The 26,906-nt window shown below is 52.5% G+C and overlaps 1 long non-coding RNA gene across 4 annotated transcripts in view; it reads left to right on the forward strand.

Annotated features, from left to right (window-relative positions):
* The window catches only part of LOC118547160 (uncharacterized), a 62,273-nt gene extending 35,699 nt beyond the window's left edge, over window positions 1-26,574 (forward strand). For 2 of the 4 annotated variants that reach the window (XR_004922963.2, XR_013445243.1), the window contains exons 2-5: window positions 313-375; window positions 18,973-19,312; window positions 21,731-24,302; window positions 25,007-26,574. This is a non-coding gene — a long non-coding RNA (uncharacterized LOC118547160). The remainder of the gene's footprint in view (window positions 1-312; window positions 376-18,972; window positions 19,313-21,730; window positions 24,303-25,006) is intronic. The other 2 variants (XR_013445242.1, XR_013445244.1) reach the window with 1 other exon arrangement.
* The last annotated feature ends 332 nt before the right edge of the window (window positions 26,575-26,906 follow it).

Below are 26,906 nucleotides of genomic sequence, written 5' to 3' on the forward strand. Positions count from 1 at the left end.
ATATAGCACAGTGGTAAACAAATTATCTGTACTTTCCTGTCTGGAGATAAGAGATCATATTTTTCTGCTTTGTTTTGTTGTTGTTCTTCTCTTTTCTTTCTCTCTGTTTATTTTACTTTTATAAACTTAAGATCATATTGTATTCTGTCTTTTTTTCCAGCTAACATCATCAGGCGAGCATTTCCCCCATCTCCTTAAATAGTCTTCAATACCCGCTTTTATTTTTTTTAGCGGCTGCATACTATTTTATAATGTGGATGTGTCATCGTGAAGCTCTTTCTGCGAATACATTATTTTCCACATCTCTTTCAGGATGTGGAAGTGGCACCTTGTGATTTTAATACCAAAGAAAGCCGAGGGCGCGGAGAGGCAGAGGTGAGTCCCTTTGTCTTTGATGCCTAGCGCGCCAGTGGATGCCGGCAAGGAGAAGCCGATCAGTCAGTGGGGTTTGAAGTGAGTTTCTGTGCTGACATTTGGGGTAAGAGACAAAATTACTTCCCCCAGGGCGAGTGGCAGCGTTTGGCATTTTGAAGCTTGGCAATGAGATAAATGTAGTAAAATAGAAGCTCACACAAAGCTTCCCTTGAACTCCCTGGAACGGGGCTGTCGCAGGAAGAAAACGGGAGCCAGGCTGGTCTGGGGGACTGCCCTACCCCTCGGGGCCCGGAGAAAGGCAGGGGTCAAGCCAGTCTCCTGGGGTGATGTTTTTGCTCCATTTTGTCCCCTCTGTGAGCACATTTGGGGTCCATACACCTGTGAATGGGAGCCAGGGAAGTGGAAATCTCTTCCATAAACGGAAGACCGGGTGTGAGAGGCTCACACCCCTCTGCCCTCCAACGGTGCCTCCCAGCGTTCGTGCCCCTTTGCAGCTCTGCTTTCCCTCGAGTTTGGACCTGCCCTTGGTCTCCAAAGCCGACCAAACCGCCCCTTTCCTCCCACGGGTCCCACCCCAGCCACCTCCGCTAGCAGGGAGCCCCTGAGACGGTCAGGGTGCATACGCAGCACCGAACACGGGGGCTCCCCTTTCCAAGGGGTTATGCTTGCTGAATGTATTGCTGTGTAAGTGCAAATGCCCCCGTGACCCTCAAGGGCGGGGCTTCTCAGCCATGACACTGTGGACACGTGGGGCCCAAGTGTCCTGAACGTTGTAGGATGTGAGCAGCATCCCTGGTCCCCCCCACTTCACATCGGCCGCACCCCTCCTCATGACAACCCCAGATGCCTTCAGACATTGTCAGTTATCCCGTGGGGCACACGCCCACGCCTGGTTGAGAACTGCGGGCGGGTGTAGGGCAGCATTTCCCAACATGTATTCTGGGGAAACCAAGTCTCACGGGACGCTAACAGGTACTTTCTAAACAATGGGGTTTAGATGATGTGATGAGCTAATGTGAGAAACTGTGGGCTGGACAACGTTCAGCAGGGGTGGCTCTGCTCCCGCCTCATTTGTCCCTGCCTCGCGTGCTTTCCCAGGGCTCTCGGGGGCCGCGCCCCCCTTCATTCTTCCTGTGGCAGCTTCATTTCTACACGGGGGTCCTTGCTGTTGTGTTTCCTTCCCGTCCTTCTCTGGGCTCTGCCGCCTCTTCTCTCGTCTCTCCCGAGCTCTTGGATCTCTGGTTTGTTCTTTTGTGCTGTTGACGTCGTCGCCTTTAATTTGGGGGAGGAGCTTGGTCACACTTTTCATCCGTTCAATGGCAACATTTTTGCCGTGACACTGTGAACACTATATGCCCTGCTCGGTGGCTGCTGGTGACCTGCCTGGAGCGTGGGGTGGGCACAGCCTGCCTTCCCCATCTGCCTAAACCTCTGCCTAAATCCCTCCATAGCTCCCCACTGCCCTCAGGCCAGAGTCCAAGCTCCCTACAAGAGCCCTGAGGCCGTCTGCAGGCAGCCCCTCTCCAACATCACAGGGAACCTCACACCCCGTCAGCACCTGTGACCCAGCTGTGCACCCTCCAGGTGTCCAAGGCCCCAGACCTCTCTCTGGCCTTGCTGTCCCCCTGCGTGGCACGTGCTCCACCCTCCTCACCTGGCAACTTCCTACTCACCCTTGAGGTCTCAGATTAGAGGTGCTTCCAGCCAAGAAGGCTGCATGCCTGGGCTCAGCCTGTGGTTGAGGCGAATGATCCTCGGACCCCGGGGCCTCGGACCTCACACAGATGGGCCTGCCACCTGTGGCTCCATTCTCCAGGCTCAGGGAGGAAGGACTGGCTGCCACATCGGGTCACACAGCGGCCAGCTAGCCAGGCCAGGCCAGGGCAGGGCAGGCCTGGGGAGGGGAGCGAGCTGGCTTTTCCGGAAGTGACTGGCAGTGTCCATCTCTTGCATCCAATTCTTACGAGTAGTAGCTCAACTCAGGTTATGAAACTTGCCATTTTTGGTCCCCCATCCACATCCTAGATGTCATCTGTCATCATAGCGTATCATTGCTTCCCTTCAAACGGACTTTCGGCATCATCCCCCAAACCCCCGTTCAGCCCAGCCTTGTGAGGCTTTGATCTATTTATGTTTCTTTCTTCTTCTTCTTTTTTTTTTTTAAATATAGTTTTTCTAAGAGCAGGTTCACAGCAAAATTGAATGAAAGGAACAGATTTCCTGCATCCCCCTGCTCCCAGTCATGCACAGCCTCCCCCACTACCAGCCCCCCCCCCCAGAGGGTACATTTGTTACAATGGATGAGCTTCCATCACACATCCTACCACCCAAAGCCCATAGGTTATAAACTCAGCTTCAATCTTTTTTTTTTTTTTAAGATTTTATTTATTTACTTGACAAAGAGAGAGACAGCGAGAGAAGGAACACAAGCAGGGGGAGTGGGGGAGGGAGAAGCAGGCTTCCTGCCAAGCAGGGAGCCCGATGCGGGGCTCAATCCCAGGACCCAGGGATCTGACCTGAGCCGAAGGCAGATGCTTAATGACTGAGCCACCCAGGCGCCCCTCAGCTTCGCTCTTGGTGTCGTACATTTTATGGTTTTGGACAAATGTACAATGACATGTATCCCCCATGACAGTATCCGACAGAGTGGTTTCACTGCCCTCAAATCCCCTGTACCCCACCTACTCCTCCCTCCCTCCCTGCCAACCCCCAGCAGCCACGGATCCTTTCACTGCCTTTTCCAGAATGTCGTACAGATAGAACCACACTGTCTGTAACCTTTACAGATTGGCTTCTTTCACTCAGTGATATGCACTTGAGGTTCTTCTGTGCCTTTTCATGGTTCGATAGCTCATTTCGATTTGGTGCTGAATCACATTCTGTTGTCTGGATGGACCCCAGGGTATTTATCCATCACCTACTGAAGGGCATTGTGGTCACCCCCCGAGTTTTGGTGATTATGAATAAAGTTGCTATAAACATCCACGTGCAGGTTTTTGTGTGGACGTGGGTTTTCAGCTCCTTTGGGTAAATACCAAGGAGCACGATGCTGGATCGCATGCTAAGAGTATGTTTAGTTTCATAAGAAACTGCCAAACTGGCTTCCAAAGTGGCTGCGCCATTTTGCGTTCCCACCAGCCACGAGTGAGATTCCTGTTGTTCTCCACCGTCGCCAGCCTGTGGTGTCATCTGCGTTCTGGATTGTTGGCCACTTCAGTAAGTGTGTAGTGGTATCTCATTGTTGCTTTAATTTGCACTTCCCAGATGACGTACGATGTGAAACATCTTTTTGTGATTATTTGCCATCTGTGTATCTTCTTTGGTGAGGGGTCAAAGTCTTTGGCCCATTTTTAATTGGGTTGTTTGTTTTCTTGTTGAATTTTGGGAATTCTTTATATTTTGGATCACAGTCCTTTATCGGATGGGTTTTTGCAAATATTTTCTCCCAGTCTGTGGCTTGTCTTCTCATTCTTTTCACACTGCCTTTTGTAGAGCAGCGTTTTTTGTTTTTTTAAAGGTTTTATTTATTTATTTGACACACAGAGAGAGAGCACAAGCAGGCAGAGCGGCAGCCAGAGGCAGAGGGAGAAGCAGGCTCCCCGCCGAACAGGGAGCCCAATGCGGGACTCGACCCCAGGACCCCGGGATCATGACCTGAGCCCAAGGCAGACGCTTAACGACTGAGCCACCCAGGTGCCCCAGAGCAGCGGTTTTTAATCTTGATGAAGCCTGTCATATCAAGGATTTCTTTCATGGATGGCCCCTTAGGTGTTATGGCATAAACTTTTTATTTTGAAATAATTTTAGATTTCTAGAACAGTGCAAAGATAGTACAAAGAGTGCTGTTCGACAGAGGTTCTTCCTTGGGAGCTACCCAGGGGACATTTGGCAGGATCAGGAGACATTGTGGGTCGTGCGTACAGGCCAGAGATGCTGCTGAAAACCCTACAACGCACAGGACAGTCCCACCTCGAAGAAGGATCTCGTTCAAAATGTCAGCAGAACAGAGACAGAGAAGGCTTGCCACATGCCCTTCACCAGCTTCCTAAATGTTAACATCTTAAAATAACCATGGTACATTTACTAAAACTAAGAAATTAACATTGGTACAATACTGATGTTGGTTGGCTTTTTTTTTACTCTTTTGATAAATTTTTAAGTGTCCAGAATATTACTGTGAACCATAAGTGCAACGATGTACAGATGTTTCTAGACCTTTCTCATCTTGTGTAACTGAAACTTCATGCACGTTGAACTGCATCTCTGCTTGCTCCCTCCCCTCAGCCCCTGGCAACTGCTGTTCTCCTTCGGCTTCTATGAGTTCAAGTTCTTAGAGATCTCATATAAACGGAATCATACAGTATTTGTTCTTCTGGAACTGGCTGATTTCACTGAGCATCATGTCCTCAGTGTTCATCCATACTGTAGCAGGTGTCAAGATTTCCTTCCTTTTTAAGATGAAATAAATACTATCCCATTGTCTGGATGGACCACATCTTCTGCATCCACTCATCTGTCGATGGGTGTTCAGGTTGCTTCTACACCTTGGCTGTTGTGAATGATGGTGCCATGAACCCAGGAGTGCAACTATCTCTTCAGGGTCCTGATTTCAATTCTTTGGGATAAATTTGCATTGGTAAGATTGCTGGTAGCTCTATTTGTAATTTTTTGAGGATTCTCCAGACCACTTTCCATGGTGGCCGCACCAGTTTGCAACCCCACCAACAATGCACAATGCCAATTTCTCTACATCCTCAACACTTGTTTGGTTGGGTTTTTTTTTTTTTAAGATTTTATTATTTATTTTTTGACAGGGAGAGACAGAGAGAGGGAACACAAGCAGGGGGAGTGGGAGAGGGAGAAGCAGACTCCCCGCTGAACAGGGAGCCCAATGCGAGGCTCGATCCCAGGACCCTGGGATCATGACCTGAGCCGAAGGCAGACGCTTCACCGACTGAGCCACCCAGGCACCCTCAATACTTGTTTTGTATATATATTTCTGTATTTATAATGGCCATCCTAACAGGTCCCAATGAACTGGTTTTGATTGGCATTTTCCTGGTTAGTGAGGTTGGGCATCTTCTTATAAGCCCACGGGCCATTTGTCTGTCTTCTTTGGAGAAATGCCCATTCAAGTCCTTTGCCTGTTTTTTAATTGGGTTGTTTGGGGTTTTTTTGCTATTGAGTTGTAGGAGCTCCTTATGTGTTATGGGTCTTGGTTCCTCATCAGATGTGTGCTTTGCAAATACCCTCTGCCATTCCTTAGGTTTTCTTCTCTCTTTCCTGACCGTTTCTTTTGTTGTGATCAGTTGGCTTTTTAACTTAACACTTTTATTTCTTTACACCTCGTGCACCCTCTGCTCTCCAAGTCATTGGTGGCCTGAGACAAACTCTAAGTGCACCAAGAAGGCCTCCTCCACAGGGTGAACCCTTTTATGCAAGAAAACTTTTCTGTCACACGGATCACCTTTGCATCATTGATTTGTTTGGTAAAAATCACGTTAGGTCTAGCTTTATAAAACCAGAACCCAGGGGCACTTTCCGCCAAAACATGAACAGATCTGCATCTGGGAAGTGAGAGGTCTGGGTGGCAGGACACAGAGTGTGAGGACCTTTTTGGGGGACTCCGAGTCCATTCTCTTGAGGACAGGCCATTGGGTCGAACTGGTGTCCGTAGGAGCTATTTGCGTTCATCCCACGGTAACAATTGGCTCATTCACTCTCAACTGTCCCCAGGTCTGGGGCTCTGAGGGCATCACCATGAGAGCCGGGTGCTCCCTGGCCTTGGCAGGGTTAGGTCTCTGTGGTCCCCAGTACCGAGGAATCAGCTCCCAGGCTCCCCACCCCACCAGGTTCGGGAGAGGTCTGGGGAGAAAGCACCGATCACCTCCATCTTTTTCAGTGTCTCTCCGGGTCCCGAGGGCCACCGCAGATCCCAGAGAAGCAAAGCCCTGAGCCCCGCTCCCAACGCGCTGACACTAGGTGGGCCAGAGAAAGAAAAGCTCATTCAACAGGGCGGCATGACTATCCCACAGAATAAGTGCCCCAGATCAGTGGTCTCAACTCAACTTGCTGAAGGCAGACTCTGATTCAGTGGGTCGAGTTGGGCTGAGAGTCTGCATTTCCAACATGCGCAGTGATGCTGGTGCCGCAGGTCCTGAGCCATACTCAGGGACACGGGGAAAGCCGTGACCCGCGGGGAGAGAGGGCACAGTGAGTGCGGCGATTGGAGACGCTGCCCGGAGCCGCGAAGGATGGACAGAACGGGGGTCGTACTCGTCGCTGGGGCCACCTTCCATTGTCCTCGAAGCAGAGGTCTTACTTGCATTGACCCAGAAGGTGAAAACCAAAGGAAGGAAGGACGGATGGGCAAGCTCATCCTCACTTGATTCAATCGGATTCATCAGAGACCCTTGAGTCTGGCAGAGTGGCTATCTGGGACTTTATGGGGGGGGGGCTTTTCAGCCAGCCGGGCTCCTGACAGCTCGAGGGTGAGCAGCCGAGACACTGCACGTGTCTTTGCCTTTGGGCACCCTATGGGGCCCCGTGCCATCCAAGGGCAAAGCTTGTGCTTTTAGAAATTTCTTTCCATGGAAGCGATTAGCCAGCCAGACCTGTTGTCCTTTTGCAAGCAGCAAATTACCCAGGAAAATGTAATTACCCATTCACTGTTATTAGTGCACAGCTAAGAAGATTGGAGCAATAGCCCCTTTCATGGTCTTTCAAAGCTTACTCACACGATGCGTCCCTGATATTAAACACAATGAGACTTTTTTGAATTCAATTAAGCATTTGCCTACTGTGACTCTTTATTCATTGCAAATTGTCTCAGTAAATAATCTTCATCAAAAGTCAGAACCAATCCCCATTAGTTGTTTAATTAATGGATCCCCCTGGAGCCACCCAAATGAATTCAATTCGAACGTCAACAACTTGGCCCTGGAGTTTCCCAGGTTGGCATTAAGACAATATTAAACCTGCAATAAGTCACATTTAAAATGTTAATTCGGAGAAGCTCTCCATTTAGAGCATTTAATTAAATCCTTAAATAAACTGCATGGGCTCAGTACCAGATGGTTCTGCATTTTCATTGCGGCACCGAGCAGGCAGTGAAGATAACCAGGATATATAGAGTAATAAAATCTAATCTCGTTTCCAGCGGGGAGATTCAGTGTATGTACACAACCCAGGCTCAAATTGTAAGTTAATTACATTAACCCCAGTGTACTCCGGGATCTGAGCAGCCAGAGATGAAATTAGTCTTTTTCCTATCATAAGATTCTTTTCAACTTCACTATATTAATTTTTAGCCAAATACGAACTCATAAGGAAAATTGAAGTTAATGTAACCAAAGATAAAGTAATGCCGCCTTAATATTCTGAAGGGATTATGGAGACCCGTGAAAATACACTCTGCAAATGTCATTGACTCGGATTGGATTTATGGGGTGGGGGAGAGGAAATGAAGATGCCAAGAAGGCTCTTGTCTCCGCCCATTTCCCCCTCCCGCCCGAGGGTTAATAAAGGACTTAATCTAGAAAACTCCGTCCTCGCAATCACACGGGCTCACGGGAGTAGTAGAGAGTGTCTGTTGGGGGAAGGGATGCATGGCCGCCAGGAGAAGTCCCTCCATCATCCCCAGCAGGCCGTGGGCCCAGGTGTCACCCGGCAGCGGGATTACCTCCGCCTGCTCCCGTGTGGTCCGTAGATTTCCATGGCTCAGCCTCTTAATCTCCCTGTCCTCAGAGCACCCGTCCTCCATGAGGAGGGACGAGGCAAACGGCTCCTCCCAGCCTCCCTTGCAAGGTGCCCAGGGGGACCCTGGTCCTCTGTCTGCTAGCCCAGAGACATCACAGTCATGTTTGGTCTGGGGCAAACCTACTTTTGGGGGAGTTTCCCCTAAAAGCCTATCAATTCTCAAACAACTAAGAGAGTCTGGCATTCTCAAGCAGCTACGCCTTCCAGGACCATCCCCCAACAGGAATGGGGAAACAAGGAAAACCCAAAACCTTTTAAATTTGTCTCAAAAGAACAATGTTCTGTTCCTACAATTCCAACCAAAGCAGCAGGAAATGTATTACATTTCCAATCACCTCACCCTAGGAAACGACTCTACTATCATAACCCTGCATTCACCTTCACTTGACCTTCTTTGATTTGAGCTATCAAACTTTCATTTAGCTTCCTTTTTCCTCCTTGACCTTGACCGTTAGACTTGTCACTGAAGGATCTCATACTGAGGTCGCTAGTAGATGTCATCCAATTATAACTGATGGGTGGGGGGCTCTTCTGAGTGCAGTGTTCAGTAGGATTCTGAGCCTGAATCCAATCTCCAAGAGGAAAGAATGCCACATGCAATTAGCGATACCCATTGCAGATGTGGTCATGTTTGTGGGCGTGTTTACACTATGAATACTTTCCAATTTTTAAAAAATATTATTGGAAATATTTCCATGGTTGTATGGAATTTGTTTTTAAAGATTATTTATTTATTTGAGAGAGAGAGAGAGCATAAGCAGGGGCCCTAGCACCCTCCCGCAGAGGGAGAAGCAGGCTCCCCACTGAGCAGGGAGCCAGACACGGGGCTTGATCTCAAGACCCTGGGATCATGACCTGAGCCAAAGGCAGACACTTAACTGACTGAGCCACCCAGGCATCCCAAGACGAGCATAATAACTTAAACAGATTTTCCTGATTATTTGAATTAAGGGATAACAGAGAGAGAGAGCAAGATTTAAAGAAATAAGCAGGTGGTCATCATGTGTTCTCTCTAATAATCCTTACTTTCCATGATTCCTGGTCATTAAATCAAAGACATTAGAGCTGGAAAGAAAACAGAAGGTCAGGTCCGGCCAGCTCTTTGGACAAAGGAAGATGAAGCCCAGAGAAGTTAAGTGGCTTCACAAGCCACACAACCCGGCCGTGGCAGGCTGAGTCCTGCTCCGGTGGGCTGGCCCCGTAGCTTGCTCCCAACAGCACCTGTTTGCACACACCTACCTTCGTGTGGTTCTGCTTCACGCCCACTCGGAATCCACAGCACAGGCTTCTCCTTACACCTTCAACGGTGGATGCCTCACTGCTGATTCTGATGCTGGGTCAATCATTCCTGGGACTTTCTTCTGCGGTGCATGGCTAATACAATCGCCCCCAAATTTCTCTTGTTCTGCTCCTCTACCCAGGGGGAGGAAATATAAGCTGGTCATGCTGTGTCTCTGCATTGGCATGTATGCCCACCTGTTTGTAAGGTGCAAAAGTAAGCCAGGCTTGGCTTGGGTTTGGTTTGGACTGGTTCTGCAGAGAGCAGACCATCTCCCCACTCCCACCACAAGGACTACAGTGGAAGGAAAGTGCGGGTGCTTTGCAGCAACCTAGCACCGACCAGAGCTGCCTCACAAAGATGCCCTCTTCTGCCAGAAAGAGCGAGCCAGTCGGTCTGCAGGGAGTGGGGGCGGCCAAGGGGCTGAGCAGGAGGCGGGGATGGAGAGGCAGCTTCGAGTCTGGGGCGCAGTCTGTGCTCGTGGGGTGGACAGGAACGGCTGGGGGGTTAGATACCGAATCCCATCAAATGCTCGTCTCTGGTGTGGAGTGGGGGACCCTTCCTGATGCAACTCCACATGGGGATTGTTCTGGTTCTGCCCAAACCCCGGGCAGCTTCAGGGCAGGTTGGCTCCAGAAGGAGAGTGCACGCAGAGAGGAGACAGAAGCCGTATCTGTGGGTAAGAGCACGAGGAACTTTGTTGTGCCTCGAGGAGGGCCAGCCGCTTGCCCCTAGCACCCCCGGGTCTGTGCTGTGGGAAATCAGGCAGAGCAAGAGCTGAAGCTGCAGAATTATCATCGAGATGGACGCTGGATAGTGTCCAGCTCTGAGCAGTTACACGTGAAGAGTCCAAGGGTCCCTAACCTCTATGCTCCAAAGCAAGGACCTGGTTAGTTCATTTCAGGCCGCAGTGAACCCAGCACAGCCCGGACCCCAGAAGGGGACCAGTCACTGGGGCCACCCCAGCTGTTTTAGGACGAACCCAGAAACCCTTCCTGTGACCTCACAGCCGAGGTCCCCCCAGGTATCTGGTGGGGCGGGACAGGAGCTAACAGCCGAGTCACCCCGTCTGGCATTTTCGATGTGGGGCGGATGGCTCCTTCCCGGAAACGAACAGCTGGGTGCATGGCATCCGCCTCCCTCTTGCTGCCCAAGCGCTTATTTCTGAAGTGGCTCCCCTGGGTGGCCCTGCCCAAGCTCTGGCTCGCTCTCTGATTACAGATGACCACTGCTATTCTGTCACCTTTTCTTCTGTAGTGAGACTCATTCCCTCCAGGAATGTTCTTGCTCTTCGCAGCCTATACCTGTCTGCCGCTGGAGAAGGTACCTGGACGAGGGAGGGGCAGCCCTCTGGGTGTGCGGGCACCTGGATGGCTGCAGGGGACAGGAGGTGGTGAGCATCCCACCCGCCCTCTCTGGGCTGGCCCCGTGACTCCAGTCTCTTGCTGCCTGGTAAGCCAGCTGGATCTAGCTTAGCTGGGACAAAAGAGAGCCAGGGCATAGGGGATTTGTTTTCATTTGGTTTTGTGTGTTTTGTGTCTGAAATACAAAAATGGCATCAGACTCAAAACATTTTCCCCCTCCTCTTTATCCGAAGAGAACAAACAGTAAAGTGTCCATCGTGACTGGTTCAGGCCTGAGCTTGGCAGATGATCGAGATTTCTTTGCACGTGGGCCTCTGCGGTTGCCTCTCCCCACACAGTCCCCAGGTCCAGGAGGCAGGGGAGGCAGGGAAGGGGTCAGACCAGCCCTCTCTCCCTGGAGCCTGCCCGGCCTGCTCCTCCCTGAGGGGCGTTTGCGGCCGTCTGACCCGACCTTGTGATAACAGGTGGTAGAGGCGTGGTGAGTCGTTGGTGGAAACCGCAAAATAAAATGCTGCGTTGTTTTTATGAACGTGACCTGGATTTAGTCTGCTCGGGAGAGCAGGGCAGCAATCGTCTCTATGCAAGAAACCGGGGTGATGGGGGCCTGCCCAGACAGTCCCGGGACGAGCCGGTCGGCGAGAAGCCCCCGATGGAAGCTTCTTGGCAGGGTTTTGTGTTGGAGAAAATGTGGTTGTGGAGCAGAGTGGGGCCGGCTTCCCTCTGACTTCACCAGCTTCCCCAGAGTCACCAGCGGTGCATCCTGCCCTCCCCTCGGCTCCGCCGGGCTGTCTGCTGGGATACCGTGCGCCGGGTGAGCCTCGGTCCCCAGCAAAACTTGCAGCTCTCATTCCCAGCACAGACTGATTCTCTCTCTGCAGGACCACAGCTTGGTCAGGATGCACCATTCAGGGCCTCCCTGACCATCTCATCCCCTATCCTTGGGTCGGAGGGAAGCTGTTCTATTCCCCCAGGGCGGGCACTGCAATTAGGAGCCTCTCAGAGCTGAGCCAGTCAACAAGTGTTAATGAGGGTCCCGTGGGATCTCGCCCCGCCCGGAGTGAACAGAGGACCCGGTGGCTGGCCTCCGGGACTTCGGGTAAGAAGGAGTTTGCTGTCTGGAGCCAAATTCCTGCTCTGACTCATCACCATGACCATCAGGAGGCCTCTCATCACTGCTGTAGCCCCAGCTCCTGGGCACAGATGTTCGGCCCAGCGTTGTCAGGTCGGGCAGGCAAGTCCTGTCATCAGAGGCTTTAGAACCAGAAGGGGCTGCAAAGGCTGCCATCCAGTGACAAGCTGGGCTGAGACAGATTTTGGAAACAGAAGAGAGCCACAGAGACCCTGAGCCCCATCGAGGGCAGATGTTACTGAAGACGTGCTTCTTCCCTCTGGAGAGGGACTAGAGTAGGGTCCGGAGCTGGGCTGGGGTGGTAGGTGAGCTTGTGTTCATTGTCCCTCCGGTGGCTCTCGTAGCAGCCACCTTTGCTGGTCCCGAAAGTCAAGGGAGGATTCGCCTCAGGATGTTTTTAAAGGGACACGTCCTTGACATTGCTTTCCCTCTAGGATTGCACCCGCTGGGGGCAAACTGCCCTCCCTTTCTCCCCGGCAGGGTGCACAGACGCTGCCCACCAGGCAAGGGCAGGATTCCTTTGTTAGAGTGCGAGGGTCTTGGACAGCTTGGCAAGGACTATCCCTGAGGCAAGGTGATGCCACCAGCCTGGTCCCCAGAGGCAGACTGTTGGAATCTAGGACCTTGTCCCAGAGGTCCAGGTCTCCAGCAGCAAGGAAAATGTGCTTGATCTTGGCTTTTTAATCTTGGACAATGAACATGAGCTCAGAATTGTGCTTCATCAAAATAGTTACTGAATAAACAGTAGTCACCTACGGTCACTTATGGAGAGCAGGGGGGAAAAGCAAAGATTTCAGGCACAAGCTGGTGATGACTGGCTCTCTTCTCAGCTGTATCTCAGCTTAGCTCAGACCTGGAGGGCGAGGAAAAAATGATCATGAGCTTTTGATTTAGACCAAGCCTGAGTTCTGTCCCAGGTTCCTTCCTGTCCTTGCAGAGGAGATTAAGTGAGAACATGGCAGGGGCTGTATTAATCAGGAGTCTTTGGTTGCAAGTGACCCAAATCCCAAACTCAAATAAGGAAAAGGAAAATTCATTGGCTTCAATAGCTTCAGGTCTGGCTGGATCCTGGTACTCAAACACTATGGTCAGGACCAGGTGTCTCTTTGTCTCCCCCTCTGAGCTCCTCTGTGTTAGCTTCCTTCCCAGGTGGGCTCCTCTCGTGGCAGGTCCTGGCCACTCCAGACCCTTGATTTACCAGCTTTAAGACCGTCTGTTCTTTCCTAATTGCTCGTTGGACAGACCTGCACCGATCACAGGGCGTGCCTGACATGTGGATCCATGTGGGGTCAGGCGGTCGGTGAAGGAATAGCACTTTCCCGCCCAAATCCTCCTGGCCCGCCAGTGAGCCTCGCGATGGTACAACTGTGCACCCTCCTGTCCCACAGGAGGTCCCCCAACCCCGAGTGCTGCCTCAGGGCTTTTTCCAAAGCTAAGGCAAGGTGCTTGGGGGCAGTCAGCACCCCCAGAAGCCACCCTCTGCCAAAGGGGGATGAAAGTCTGTGCCTGTAGAAGGACAAAATGAGGCAGGGAGTCAGCCCCACCTGAAGCGTGTGCACGGAGAGGAATTTCGGTGGAAGGCGAGGGCAGGGTGCCAGGCCTTAGTCCTGGGGTTCAGCTCTTAGTCCCCTTCTTGGTCCCCTGTCTGTCTTGGGGTGAGCAGGTCATGTCTCCTCTGCCTCTGCCTTCACATTTTTCGTGAAGGGCTCCTTGAGACAAGCTTGTTTTCCCTTTTGCATCGGTTTTCTGTCGCTGCTGTAACAAATTACTATAAACCTGGGGGCTTAAAACAACACAAATGGACTCTTGCAGCTCTGGAGGCCTGAAGTCTGAAGTCAGGATGTCGGCAGGGCCGTGCTCCCTCCAGGGGAGAATGCTTCCTGGCTCTTTCAGCCCCCGCTGGCTCCCACCGGTCTTGGCCTGTGGGCCTGTCCCTGCAGGATTTGCCTCCGTGGTCACATGGCCTTCTCCTCGGGGTGGCTGTTCCAAACCTCCCTCTGCCTTTCTCTTATAAGGACCCCGGCAATGGCATTTAGGGTCCACCCAGAGAATCCAGGATAATCTCCTCATCCGAAGACCCTTAATCACATCTGCAAAGACCCTTTCTCTAAATAAGGTCCTATCTCGGGTTCTGGGGATTAGGATTGGGGGTGGTATTTTGCAATGTATCACACCCTTTTGAGTTGAGGCCAAATTTCTAAATCAATCTTTGTCTCCCATTTTCTTTGGGACTCTTGTTTTAAATCTTTCTGAAACTTTCTAATGTAATTTTAAATGTAACTGAATGTAAAGCCCCCCCTGCCCAGGGAGGGTGCATGGGTCCTCCCGGTATATAAATGATACAAAGCTGCGGTGATCCAGGCTCACCGGGCATTTATTGAGTGCCTACTGTATGCCAGGCTCATTCACCCCTCACAATGACTCATCCGCCCAATTTACAGATGCAGAGACTGAAGTCCAAGATTGTAAGGAGGTCACATAGCCAGTGAATGGCAGGGCGAGACCTGGGGTCCGTGTCCTCTGAGTTCAAGTGCAGACTCTTGCGCTGGGTCTGCTGGGCTCATCTGGGGCCACTCATGACACTGGACTCAGTCAAAGCATTTGTTGGTGCCCTCCAGTCTGGACTGGACTTCCTGTGCGTCGCTTGAACACTTCCCACCCTCCCCAGGCCCCTTTCCCTCGTGCTTCCCAGCGTCAGGCTGGTCCAGTCAAGGTCCACAGGTGCGACACCTTCCTGTGTGGGCACAGACTTCCCCTGTCTTGAGGTCCCCTGCTGGCATGAGGCACCCCCGGTGCCCAGCTCCACGGGAGGCGGGCTCACAGCTTCTCTCCCTGCCCCCTCACTGCCCACACAGACTCCGAGTGTGAAGGATCCTCTCAGAGCCCCCAGCCCTCCCACAACTCTGTCCCCATGTCACACTCTAAATGACAGCACTAACCCATCCCTCTGAAATCTGAACTGTCACCTTCTGGGGCTGCCCCTGTCCACCCGGGTCACCCTCCCTGCTAAGAACACAGAAGCATTAAATGCTCCTGTCCTCTTCAAAGATCATTAGCCAAGAGCAGGCGACAAATTTATTTCCTTTTGCTTCTTCTGGTTCTGGCTAAACACAGGGACTTCAGGCAGCCGTCGGAGGGCGGGGTACTTTTCCGAGGCTCTCCACCTTGCCTCTTTGACCTTGCCTTCTGGCTGCCTCCTGATTCCTACAATGTGACATGCATGCACTGTCCCGACCAAAAACAAGGTCGGCCTTGTGCTCCTGGGAGGGCGGAGGTGGGGATGGGGGGCCGCTCTCCTCTTCACTGGGCCCTGTGGGTCTATCCAGCCGATCATAAAGAGCCTTTAGGATGTTTCTCTGATTCTTACAATGTCCTTTTCCCAGAAGTCACCAATGAAATACTTGTTCTCTAGGATATTTTATGCCATTGAATGGACCTATCTGACTGAGGGTCCCCAGATCATTTACAATTCTCCCCCAGGTGTGTGTGCTGGAGACAAAGGGCCTAAACGCGCTCTTCTGAGCTGTGGCCGAGCCTGGTCCCCAGCCTGGAGGATGCCAGCCTTCCGAGAAGTCTGAGGTCTGGCCCTGCTCCGGACCTCATCCAGGAGAGCGGGGCTGACACAAATGTGTTCTGTGCCCTTAAAAATGGCAGGCCAGTGGCAAATAAAACCCGATTCTTGGCTCCGCGTAGGCAGCCTTTGCCTGGGGCTCCGGAGCCCGTGCACCACAGAGCCTCTTTGTCCGACCTGTCACATGCTCCCTCTGTGTAGATTCCATGGAGGCTCCGAGGAGACCTGGAGGGAGGGCCGCAGGCTGATCCAAACCGCCTCTATAAATAGCCAGGCTCAGGAATTCGCTAGGAGTAGGGACTGTTTTCACAGGTTTGCGACTTCGTTTTTTCCAGTAATCCAGCTGAGTGCTTCTGGGCTGGGGCCACAGCAAGGGTAGGGACAACCTGGAGGGGGTGGGGGAGCCCTCTCCCCGCCGTCTAGGAGGGGCCTGCCGGCCTGCTTGGCTCAGGATCCGCGCACCGTCTCTGGCCCTGTGGCCGGCACGTGACTCTGGTTATCTGGGACAAGCCGTGGTGCCCAAGTCCAAAAGCATCTTCCCCTGGGCCAGTCCCTGGCCGACGCATCTGGTAAGCATCAAAACGAGACAGAGAACACTGTGTAACAGGAACCAACTCTGGACTGTTCCAGGCATTCCTTGTGGAGAAAACCCTTTCTATCAAGTCTGAATTCCTCTGCTTTTAAGTAAGCCGCGTGCACTTCTCCCGAGCAGCCCGTTACCAGCCAGCTGTGCGAGCAGCTCAAGATCGGTGACCACCTGGGTTTTGCTTCCTCATCAGTGAAATGAAGGATGTAGCCCAAGGGGTCTCCAGCCCCACTGGATTCAGCTCAACAGCCTCGACTGAGCACGGGGGCCCCAGGCACTCAGCGAACCGAGAGAGGGGTGTGCTGTGAGGCGTGGGTGCCCGGAGTGGGGTCCCAGGGGCCTGCAGGTGGGTGATCAGGGGTGGGAAGGGGCCACCGAGGTCATGGCAGGGCTGTGCCCGCTTGGGGCAGGACATGGGACGGAGGCAGCAGGAAATCTGACCTCTTGTGGGCTGAGTCAGCTGGCCCTGGAGGGGAAGGCTCCGAGGGAAGTGACTCAGTGCTCCTGGGGATGAGGAGGAGGTGCTCTCCGGCTGGCTGAGGCCAGGACAGCGCAGTTTTGCATCAGAGAGGCATGGGAAGGTCAGACAAAGATTGACAGGACCAGGACCCAACGAGAAGGCCAGCATGCCCGCCCCCAAGCATCCCCTCCTCTGAACCCCTGGCCCCAAATCTCTCTCTTCCCTGCACTAGTGCTGATATCCCAGCTCCCATCCCTGGCTTTATTCATTCATTTGGGAAGTATCTATGGAGCTCCTCCCATGAGGCTTAGTCCCAACCCCAGTTCAGCCCTGCTCCGGACCCTGACCCCCTGAGGGGACCCCACCTCCCATCGCCAGCACCACTCACCTGTGCCCTCTCAATGCGACCACTTCCAGCTGCTCTGGGGAGACACCTTGGCTGTGTGTACCCGGAGCGCAGACCCCGGGACGCACAGGCCCAGGAGATGGGACCCTCGGGTGGTCAGCATGCGCGAGGCTGCCAACAGAAGCACCTTCCCTCCTCCTTCCTCTGGAGCCAGAGGAGTGATGGATTTGGGGTGATCGGGTTCTTTAGCAACAAGAGGTGTTTTCAGAAATAAATTCAGACATAGACAGCTAGAGGCAGAGAGTAGCTAAATTTTTACTCAAAAGGAAGATGAGGGGGTGAGCAGGCCTCCTTCCCCTGCTGGTGATTTGTCCCTCGTGCTGCGGGCGACACTGCAGGGGCTCAGCCAGGCTCTCTCACCCAGCTTTGCAGTGGCAGACGCTGTGTAATTGCTGTTCATTTAATGGTTAAGTCGTGCAAAACAGACCACATCCGTCTGCCTGGGCACAGCTGCACGCTCTCGAAGGGAGGCCTGCGGACCCCAGTCCCTGTGAGCTGCAGGAGCGTCTCGAGGGGCTGAGATTGTCCCCACGGATGCAGCCCAGCAGACCAGCCCGAGCACCGGCTCTGCCCCTTGCCAGTGCGCACCCTCGGCCAGGTGCTGCGAGGACAGCGCTGGCCTCCTCACGGGGCTGTGACACTGGACGAGACAGAAGATGGGCACAGCTCAGCCCCAGCCGGGCACGTACACACGTCCAACAGGAGACCCCTGCCGTTCTTGGTGGGACGGCTCTCATGGGAGTGTGGCTTGTGAGCTCCCACACACAAGAGGAGGAGGCCCGGGGGTGGAGGGACAGAGGACGCCGTGGAGGTCCCTAAGGTCACAGGTGGCCCGCCGAGGGTGATGGAGAGCAGGGGCGCACCTGTGCCGCCGGCCAGCCTGGGCGTGGGGTGTCCCCGCGTTTCGGCCCGATGTCGCGGCATCGGAAGACATCCGTGAGGAAGGGCCTCCAGCCCTCCCTTTGGGTCGCCTCTCCCCGTTTGACTAATGGCTGACCTGACATCTTTCAGCGAGTGACCTTGTTGCAGCTGGTAATTCAAATATCTTTCAGCGTCAGAAATAATAAGCACCACTGTGAGATGAACAAGCGAGGCTTAAGTTGAGAGCAGATTAATGGGGTTTTAATATTCCTAATTTAATCACTCTTTTCTGTCGCACTGTGGGCAACATGATGTAGCAGCTAATTATTTTTTTAACCATGATGGGGATCTTTCCTAATCAATTTTATATTTAACATGAATGAAGGGAGGGCAGTGATTAATGAGAGAATAAATCTCACCAAACAGGCACAAGCAAGCAATCAGTTAAAAATATGGCAGGATGATTTTTTTTTTTTTCTTCTCGTGGAGCAAATTCTGCAGGGATGGGATGGAGCACCATGTTTAGTCTCTTCCATTTTCAAGAGAAGAAGTACACGAAAGTTTTTAAAAATGTGTCGGGTGGAAAGAAAAAGCACACCTGCGCTCTCATCTGAAACATTGTATGCTGAGAAGTAAGAGACGCGGTTCACAACTGCTGCCTTCTGCAGGGAGCAGGACGCCGTGGCGGGACACACATTCCAGGCCGCGTCCCCTTATCCGCGGGCTGGCCTTCCGCAGCCTGGACACAGATGATCAGAAGGTCAAGAGTAGCTGCCGTCACTCACATCACCTCCTCTCATCACGGGGCAGTTTATCATCCCACAGCAAGAGGAAGGGGGAATACGGGACAGCAAGATAGAGAGACCTCATTGACATAATTTTTATTACAGTATATTGTTATAATTGTTCTATTTGATTATTAATGTTGTTAATCTATTCCTGTGTCTGATTTGTAAATTCCACGTTATCATAGGTATGAGTGTAGGGGAAAGAGCACAGTACACACACATAGGGTTCTGTACCATCTGACATTTCAGGGGTCCCCTGGGGGGTCTTGGAACACACCCCGCCCCCTCCTGCCCCGCAGATCAGGGGGGACTCCTGTGGATTCGAATGTTGCTGCTGCCCTTTACCATGTGACCTTGGGCATCAGGTTTCCCTCTCTCTCTTTTTTTTTTTCCAGCAGCCTCCAGGCCCAGCACAGAGCCCAACATGTGGTTTGAACTCACAACCCTGAGATCAAGACCTGAGCGGAGATCAAGAGTCAGTTGCTCAACCGACTAAACCACCCAGGCGCCCCCTCATCGTTTAAAAAGGAGCAATGATGTGCCTTCCTTGGGACCTGCTGAGGGCTCAGTGGGTGAAGGCGCACAGCACGCGCCGGACATGTATGCGCCCCCATCGGACTATGATTCGCAGGACCCCGCAAGGTATGTCGCAGGCTGGGGCCCCACGAGCAGGTCCTGAGAGGAGGATCTGCACCCCAAGGGCGTGTCAGGAGGTGTCCGCAGAGAGCAGAGCAGGTGCGTGGGGAGTGAGACTGAGGAACAAGGCCACACAAGGGGACGGTATCAGGCTGAGGCCACCGCGGTTTGGAGACTAAGGTCACAGCTGAGCACGGTCCCAGTCAGGGGCTCAGGAGCTGACCATGTGTCATGAGAGGGGGAGACATAGATTCCCGAGCACTTTCAGTCCTCTTGCCAACCAGCCTCCAGCAGCCTGAGGACAGCCTTCCCAGCCAGAGACCCTGGTGCCATTTGCTGAGCGTGCACAAAAAGGGGAAGGCACTCAAGGTGACACGGGGAGAGGCAGGCGGCGACCGCCCAGGAGGCTGGGCTGCCAGCCCCCCAGTGAGAACATGAACAGGCACAGACCCTTGCTCAGGGAAGGAGATCCTTGGGTCCCAGGCCAACTTGTACCCTGGGAGCCGTGGGTCCCTGAAGGCCTGGGGCGAGCTCGGGGCACTGTGCCCCACCCCCAGGAGGAAGGGAGGGGCAGACGCCAGACTCCTCCAGCCAACGGACCCTCCCCTCAGCATCTCGCCTCCCAAGCAGGGTTGGACCTCTTTGCTAGTGTTTTTGCTCATTCACTCAACCTTTATCAAATGCCTGTGCCAGCCAGCAAGCACACCGAGGTCCAACGGTGAGCAAGGACGAATAAAGCCCTGTTCTCACAGAGCTGACATCCTGGAGGAGACAGGCAGCAATAATGAGACAGAAATGCAGTGCTTCTCAGAAGGAGAGTTTGGGGGGCGCCCGGCTGGCTTAGTCGGTGGAGCGTGCAACTCTTGCTCTGGGGGTTGTGGCTTTGAGCCTCACATTGGGTGTAGAGATGACTTAAAAATAACATCTTTTTTAAAAAAAAGAAAGAGAAAGAAGGTGAGAGTTTGCACGAAGAAAAACAAAGCAGAGGGGAAGCAGAGAGGGCCTGGCGGTGGGGGGGGGGAGGGGAAGGAGGGCAGTGCTGAAACGGGCCTCTAGGGGAGCTAAACAAGGGGCTTTGAGCAAAGACCCACAGCATGTCTTGGAGAAGAGCGGTCAGGGCAGTGGGAATAGCAGGTGCAAAGGCCCAGAGGCAGGAATCTGCCTGGCCCTCAAGAGACAGAAGGGAGCTGCCGTGGGCACAGTGAGGGGTGAGGAGGTGAGGGCTTGGGGAGTGTGCAGGTCTGGGTGAGGCCCTGGGCCCTGTTGAGGACTATGGCTTCCCTTAGAGCCGACCATGTCCCTTGGCAGGTGACAGTGATGAACACTGGCATGGTGCTTAATAGTTTTTCAAAGCTATAATTCTTTCATATACATTTAGCTTTCTAAACTCCCTATTATTTCACCTCTCCCCCAACCTTCCAGATGGGAACCGAGGGACGCCGCTTGCTGGGGACACAGGCCAGTGGCTGAGCCTGGCGTGCCCACCCCCCCAACGCTCCCTCCTCTCCCCAGAACGTGGGACCCGAGAGAGGACAGAGCTCTAAGTCCTCGTGTCCTTCTGCGTTTGGAGCGGATGGCTTGTTTCCCATTTGACCTTAGAAGTTTTATGTAAACATCATCTTGTGTTTAATTTCCTTTGTTTGGCGAGGTCAATTAAAGGTCTCAACATAATTCTATTAAATCGCTGGTCTCCCGAGTGAATAGTTGAGGCCAAGTCATAAAACTCTGCAAGGGGGAAGCAAACATTTGCCTTGAAACCCCTTCCTTCGCCTCAAGGAAAACCAGGGGAAGGAAGCATTCCGTGGAGAAATGGTGCTGCAATCCAGCCGGGGTCTTTGTTCCATTTTCTCGTTCGTGTCCTGTTTGCCCAAAGACAGTCCACATGAAAGCGGGGGCCCTGGTCCCTGCCTGTCCCCCACTCTGGGAATTAGCTCCTTCCTTCTCAAACCCAGGCGCAGTGCAGCGGGCTGGCACGTGGCTCCTCTCCCTCCACCAAGACAGAGGGGGGCAGGGAGGCTCCGGTGCCTTTGGGGGGCGCGGGGGGGTAGTGCAATAGCTCCTCGGGTTCTTCCCACACGCTGGAGGAACACTGAACTCAGAGGGGATATGTCCCTGAGCATTTTTCTGCCTTGGTTTTTAAGCCATTTCTGCTTGAAGGAAATTGAATCCATGTGTGTTTGGATTAATTGCTTAACTCCTAAAAATGTTGTTTTGTAAGAGCAATTTGAGGTCCAAGAACCCTTTAAGTTGCTTTCCACCCTTTTCACACGGCCCTGGTCTGGGGATCTGAGCGAGCCCTCTTGGGCCAGTGCTGTGCTCACAGCTGGATCAGGCTAATGAGGAATTAACAGCCCCACGGGGTGTTCGCTTCACCCCCAAACGAGGTGGGCTTACGAGCCCCACACCGAAATCCAGGAAGCTTCTGTGTCCTGCTAGGTTTGGACTTCGGAGAACAGGGACACCTTCTGTGGTCTCGTGTTTAATCTGAGGCTTCCTTTCCCTGGGTCTGATTTCCAGAACTTGGCTGCCTCTCTGGCGGGGGAAAAATGCCGTAGAAGAAATTTCAGGAACCTTGAAAGGAGGAACTTCTCAAACTAGGAGGTGCTGCGGAGTCCTGCCTTCTGTTCTCGAAACTGTTCCAACGCTCAGGCATCGAGACTGATGGGACACCCCTCTACCATGGCTGGAAGAAGAAAAACCCACCTTCTTGAGTGGCCAAATCCACCAGGAACTGAGGTTGTGAGTGTGGGGGGGTGTTAATGCCCAGCCTGGGCGCCTTCCTCTCTCTACCATCCCCAGACCCCAGGCTCCCCAGCTGCTAAATGGAAGTAACCTCTGTCCTCAAGGTGTTCTGAGAGCCAGTGTAAGAACTCGGACTCCTGGTGCCTCCAGATCACAGGCGCCCCTCCCCCTCCGTCCCAGAGCCACCTCCTCGTTCAAGCGCAGCCCCACCTGCAGTTGGTAGGATAGTGTGTTTCCCTTTATATGAAATGTCCAGAATGAGCACATCCCTAGAGACGGAAGGCTGATTGGTGGTTGCCGGGGGCAGGGGGCGGGAGAAATGGGGAGCACCGCCAATGAGTGCAAGGCTCCCCTTTGTGCGCGGATGAAGCCGGGTTCTGAAGAAGAGGTGGGTGGAGCTATGACGGGGTTTTCCGAAGAGGAGGAGCGGCCACAGTTGACTTTTAGAAAGTTTGCCCAGGGGGCGGTGTAGGTGACAAGCAGGGGACAAGGGAGCCGTAGGGAGCATTAGAATGCTGTTTCAGGAGTCCAGATGAGAAACGAGGTTTGGGGCCAGGAGTGGGCTCCAGGGAAAGAATGGCGTAGGATACGTCGGGTGACTGATTAGGGAATAAAATCTTCCCTCGGTACCAAGAATACATTTTTTCCCCAAATGGCAGGTGAGTCGAAACATCCCAGCGAAACGCTTTGCCTGATAGACTTTACCTTTTGCTCCCCGCCGAGCCTTTATGGTGCGAAGCGCAGGGCTCACACCCAGCCTTACCCGGCCACCTGTCCCCTCGGCCCCGGCGCACCTGTGGCTCCAGGGTCCCACGCGGAGCCAGAGATTGCACACGGGTAACTCTGAGTCTCCCCGAACTTTGCTTCCAGAATCGGAGCTACACTCATTTCTGTGCACAGTCAAGCGGCTGTGGTGTAATGATCTCCATCCTTCTTTGACACACCGGCTGTTGTATGGTCCGAACTTCCTAGTTCTGCCCTGTCTGAAACCTGATGCCTTTTCTGAAGAGTACTTGGCGCTTATTCTGTGTGCCAGGAGTTGTTGTTTGTTGTTTTTTGGTTTTTTGGTTTTATTTTTTTAGGATTTTATTTATTTATTTTAGAGAGAGAGGGAGATCACAAGCAGGGAGAGCAGCAGGGGCAGAGGGAGAAGCAGACTCCCCGCTGAGCAGGGAGCCCGATGCGGGACTCGATCCAAGGACTCCAGGATCATGACCTGAGCCAAAGGCAGACGCTTCACCGACTGAGCCACCCAGGGGCCCCTCTGTGTACCAGGAGTTTTGAAATGGCATTTGGTCCAAAGCAAGAAAGTTCTGGTCTCATCTTTATAAAAGTATTTTTTAAAGGGGGAGAGGCAGTAGTTAATGATGCATAAGCAACTCTAATGAGAATATCAAGTCTGATAAGAATGTAATTAGGAAGAACTATAGACAATCTGGTAAGGTATTTCGAACATCAACTAAGCCGCAGTTTTGCCCAGTTTGCTGTGTATTTGGCTCTCCTTTGGGTCCTTGCATCGGGGACAAACACTCAAGAGGTAGAGTTGTGGACTCTTACATGGAAACTTGTCACGTGTCAGGTGGTCAAGCCCCAGGTCCGGGGGGCTGACATCCACCCTCACACTCACACCTGCTGCATGGTCAGCTGACCCAGGCCTGGCCAATCAGTGAGCTCCGTCCTCCTGATTTCCTCCGAGGCAGGCTGGTGGGAGGGAAGCCCGGAGAGTCTGTCTCCGCTACTGCTTGAGGAGGGTCTGCCTGGAAATGAAGCTGGCCCAGAGGAAAGCGGACGTGAGACACAGCAGTTCCTGAGGATATGGTTTACACGTTGAGGTCCAACCATGTGGAACATTCCAGACTTTTCAGTTATGTGAGCCAAAACACCTCCCACCTTTTTTTAAAAAATATTTTTTTATTTATTCATTTGAGAGAGAGGGAGAGAGAGAGAGCACGAGCAGGGGGAGCGGCAGAGGCAGAGGGAGAAGCAGATTTTCCGAGGAGCAGGGAGCCCAACGCGGGACTCGATCCCAGGACCCTGAGATCTTGACCTGAGCCGAAGCCAGACACTTAACCGACTGAGCCCCCCGGGCCCCCCTAAAACAGCCCCCTCCTTCTTTTACTTCAGCCAATTAAACTAGTCTTTGATCCTTTATCATCAAGAGTCCCTCCGGCGCCCATGTCATGTGGCTACTGTTTTTCTATTAAAAACCATGCAGAGATCGATGGCTGCTCACTTGCAGCCCGGCCCACCATCAGGTCCCTCTGCCTGGTATCAGAAGGCTCTCCCCACCCTGGCCTCCTTCTGCATCCTGTTTCTCTTTAGGGAACCAGCAGCACCATCCTGTCGGGTAAGACCTCTTTGTCCCCTGAGCTTTAAAGATGCTTGCCTCAGACTCGGGTTCATTGGCCTGTGGGCCCCCACCTCCCTCTGCAGCTTCCTGGGGACTAAGCCCTGTGTGCAGACACCTCAGTGTCCCCCACGTGGTCCTCTTACCATCCCCTTGGCCCAGGAACACGGGTCATCCCCTCCAAACGTTATTCAGGGGAGCATTCGTGTGTGAGCCGCTACGATGTTTGGGCTGGGGAGGGAGGGAGGTTCCCACCACCGCACACCCGACAGCCGACCCAGGTTCAACCTCACAGAGCCCGTTCCTAGTCCTCCTTTGGCTTCCCCGGCAACTGGGATCCCCGCCCACCCCTGACAGCCCCCAGCGGGTGGCTCGGGTACCCGCATCCCTCTGCTTGTGCCCTGCGTGAGTCTCCCCAACTCAAGCCCCCTCCGTGTTTCTCCAGCCGATGCACCCCGCCCCTGCTGTCTCGCACCTCCCCCTCTTCACCAGGGCCCCATCCCACCCCCCCAGCTGTGGATCCTCACTTCAGGGACTGGAAGAGTCTGTTAAGGACCCTCTTTTTCCCCTGCATCCCTCAGCAAGATGAGGGAGCAGGTGAGATGTATTTTCCTGCCCACGGGATTTATAGCACCCTTCCCCGGGAGGCAGGGCCAGCCGCACTCATTCTGGGTTTCCAATAACCATCTGTTTTCTCTCTGCAGCCTGTGATGAGGTCCCCCCTCGGCCATCTCTCCTCTAGGCCCAGCTGACACTCTGTTCATCATTCCTCCTGTTTCCAGACCCTTCATCCTCCAGGCCTCTCCCGTGAACGCACTCGTGTTTGCTCATGTCCTTCAACTGAACGCTGGCTTCAGGCTGCGACGAGCCCCGTGGCCTGCGGTTTCTATGAGCTGGTTCCACGCTGCTATCAGTGCAGTCCACGCCGGGCTGGTGTCTCTTCCCAGCGGTGTTCCCAATGGCTCCCGTGTACACCTCTGTCCACTGGCAGCAACTTCCCACAGGGGCATCCTTCTGTCGGGTCAGGCCTCCCTGGCTTCTAATGATGGGATAACAAATGGGAATGATCTCTGGCAATGTTTGACCCACTGGTTCGTGCACACTCTGGCTTATCGTTTAATTACTTTTGAGTCTCGACTCTATCAGCATTCATTTTAAGCATCTCTCCCAGGTTTATGCCATTTGCAAATTTGAAAAGCACATCCCCTACTTCTATCCACTTCCGCTGTAGAAGTGCTGACTGGTACCAGGACAGAGCAGAGCCCTGTGGCCCTCCACTACAGCTCTCCTCGCAGGCTGACACACTGTGCGCAGCGTCCAACGAGCTATGAATTTCCCTATGGTTCTATCATGTAGTCTTTGACCACCTAATCTGCAAATGTTTATGCAAATCCGTGTGTTTGCCTGAGACATTCTTTGGATCCATCAATCTAATAGCTCATTGAAAATGGGAAAAAGATTCGTGCGGTGTGTGTTAGTCTTAGCGAGTTTCCAGTTTTGTGTTGCCTCCCTTATGCATTCATGGGCCGACTCTCTAATAGTCTTATCCTTTTCTAAAGATTTACAACACATTTGCTGGCCTATTATTTCTAGAATTTTCTTTTATTCCTTTCTTTTGGAAAAGCAGGTCAGGTGTGGTTCATGGCCAGTGTTTCAACACCTCCCTGGCCCTCCATAATTTTTTGAAATTACCAGCAGTAGCTCTAAGACAATTGCTGCTGGCAGCTTAAACACCCGGGGAGGCAATTCATCGGGGTCTCGGGAAGGAACTCATTTACAGCAGCTCAGGTAGCGATTTTTCTCTCTTTGCTTACATCTGGTTGCAGTCCCGTCTTTGCATTTAATTTAACAAACAGCCTCTGAGCTCCTGCGGCATGCCCTGTGCTTTGTTTTAACCTTTTCAATTTGAAGACCATTCTCTTTCCTGGAACAGGCAGAAACAGGATGAGCATTGCACTTGTCTGCCTTCTCTCTTTTCTTGAGGGGAGACCGTGGGTGTCCCTGTTCACCTTGATCTGAAGGTCGCTTTTAAGGGTGTGTGTGTGTGTGTTGTGTGTATGGCGTGTTTGTATCTTGAGATTTCCAGTTTGTTCCCGACTCTGTGCTGCTAGTCATCAAGTTCATGCCCTTTTCTCTTTCCTCCAGCTCTTTGGGTTCATTAAAAAAACAAAAACAAAAACAAAAAAACACTGAAATGAGGCATGATTGACATACAAAAAGCTGTACATATTTAATGGATGCAGCTTGTTGAGTTTGGAGATAAGTACACGCCCCTGAAACCATCACCATAATCTATGGCACAAACATAACTATTTTCTCCAAAGTTTCTTCCTAGCTTCTTTACTATTATTATCATAACACTTAACGTGGGATCTACCTTCTTAGCAAATGTTTAAGTATAAAATACAGTACTGTTTACTATAGGGGCTGGGATATCCTACGATATGCAGTAGATCTTAGGACCTATTCATCTTGCATGACTGAAACCTTGTACCCTTTGACTAATACCTCCCCATTTTCCCCTCCTCCCAGCTGTTGGCAACTACCATTCTACTTTCTGCTTCTATGAGTTTGACTATTTTAGATTCCTCACAAAAGCGGTAT

The sequence above is a fragment of the Halichoerus grypus genome, chromosome 2, assembly GCF_964656455.1.
Source record: "Halichoerus grypus chromosome 2, mHalGry1.hap1.1, whole genome shotgun sequence".
Classification (NCBI taxonomy): Eukaryota; Metazoa; Chordata; class Mammalia; order Carnivora; family Phocidae; genus Halichoerus; species Halichoerus grypus.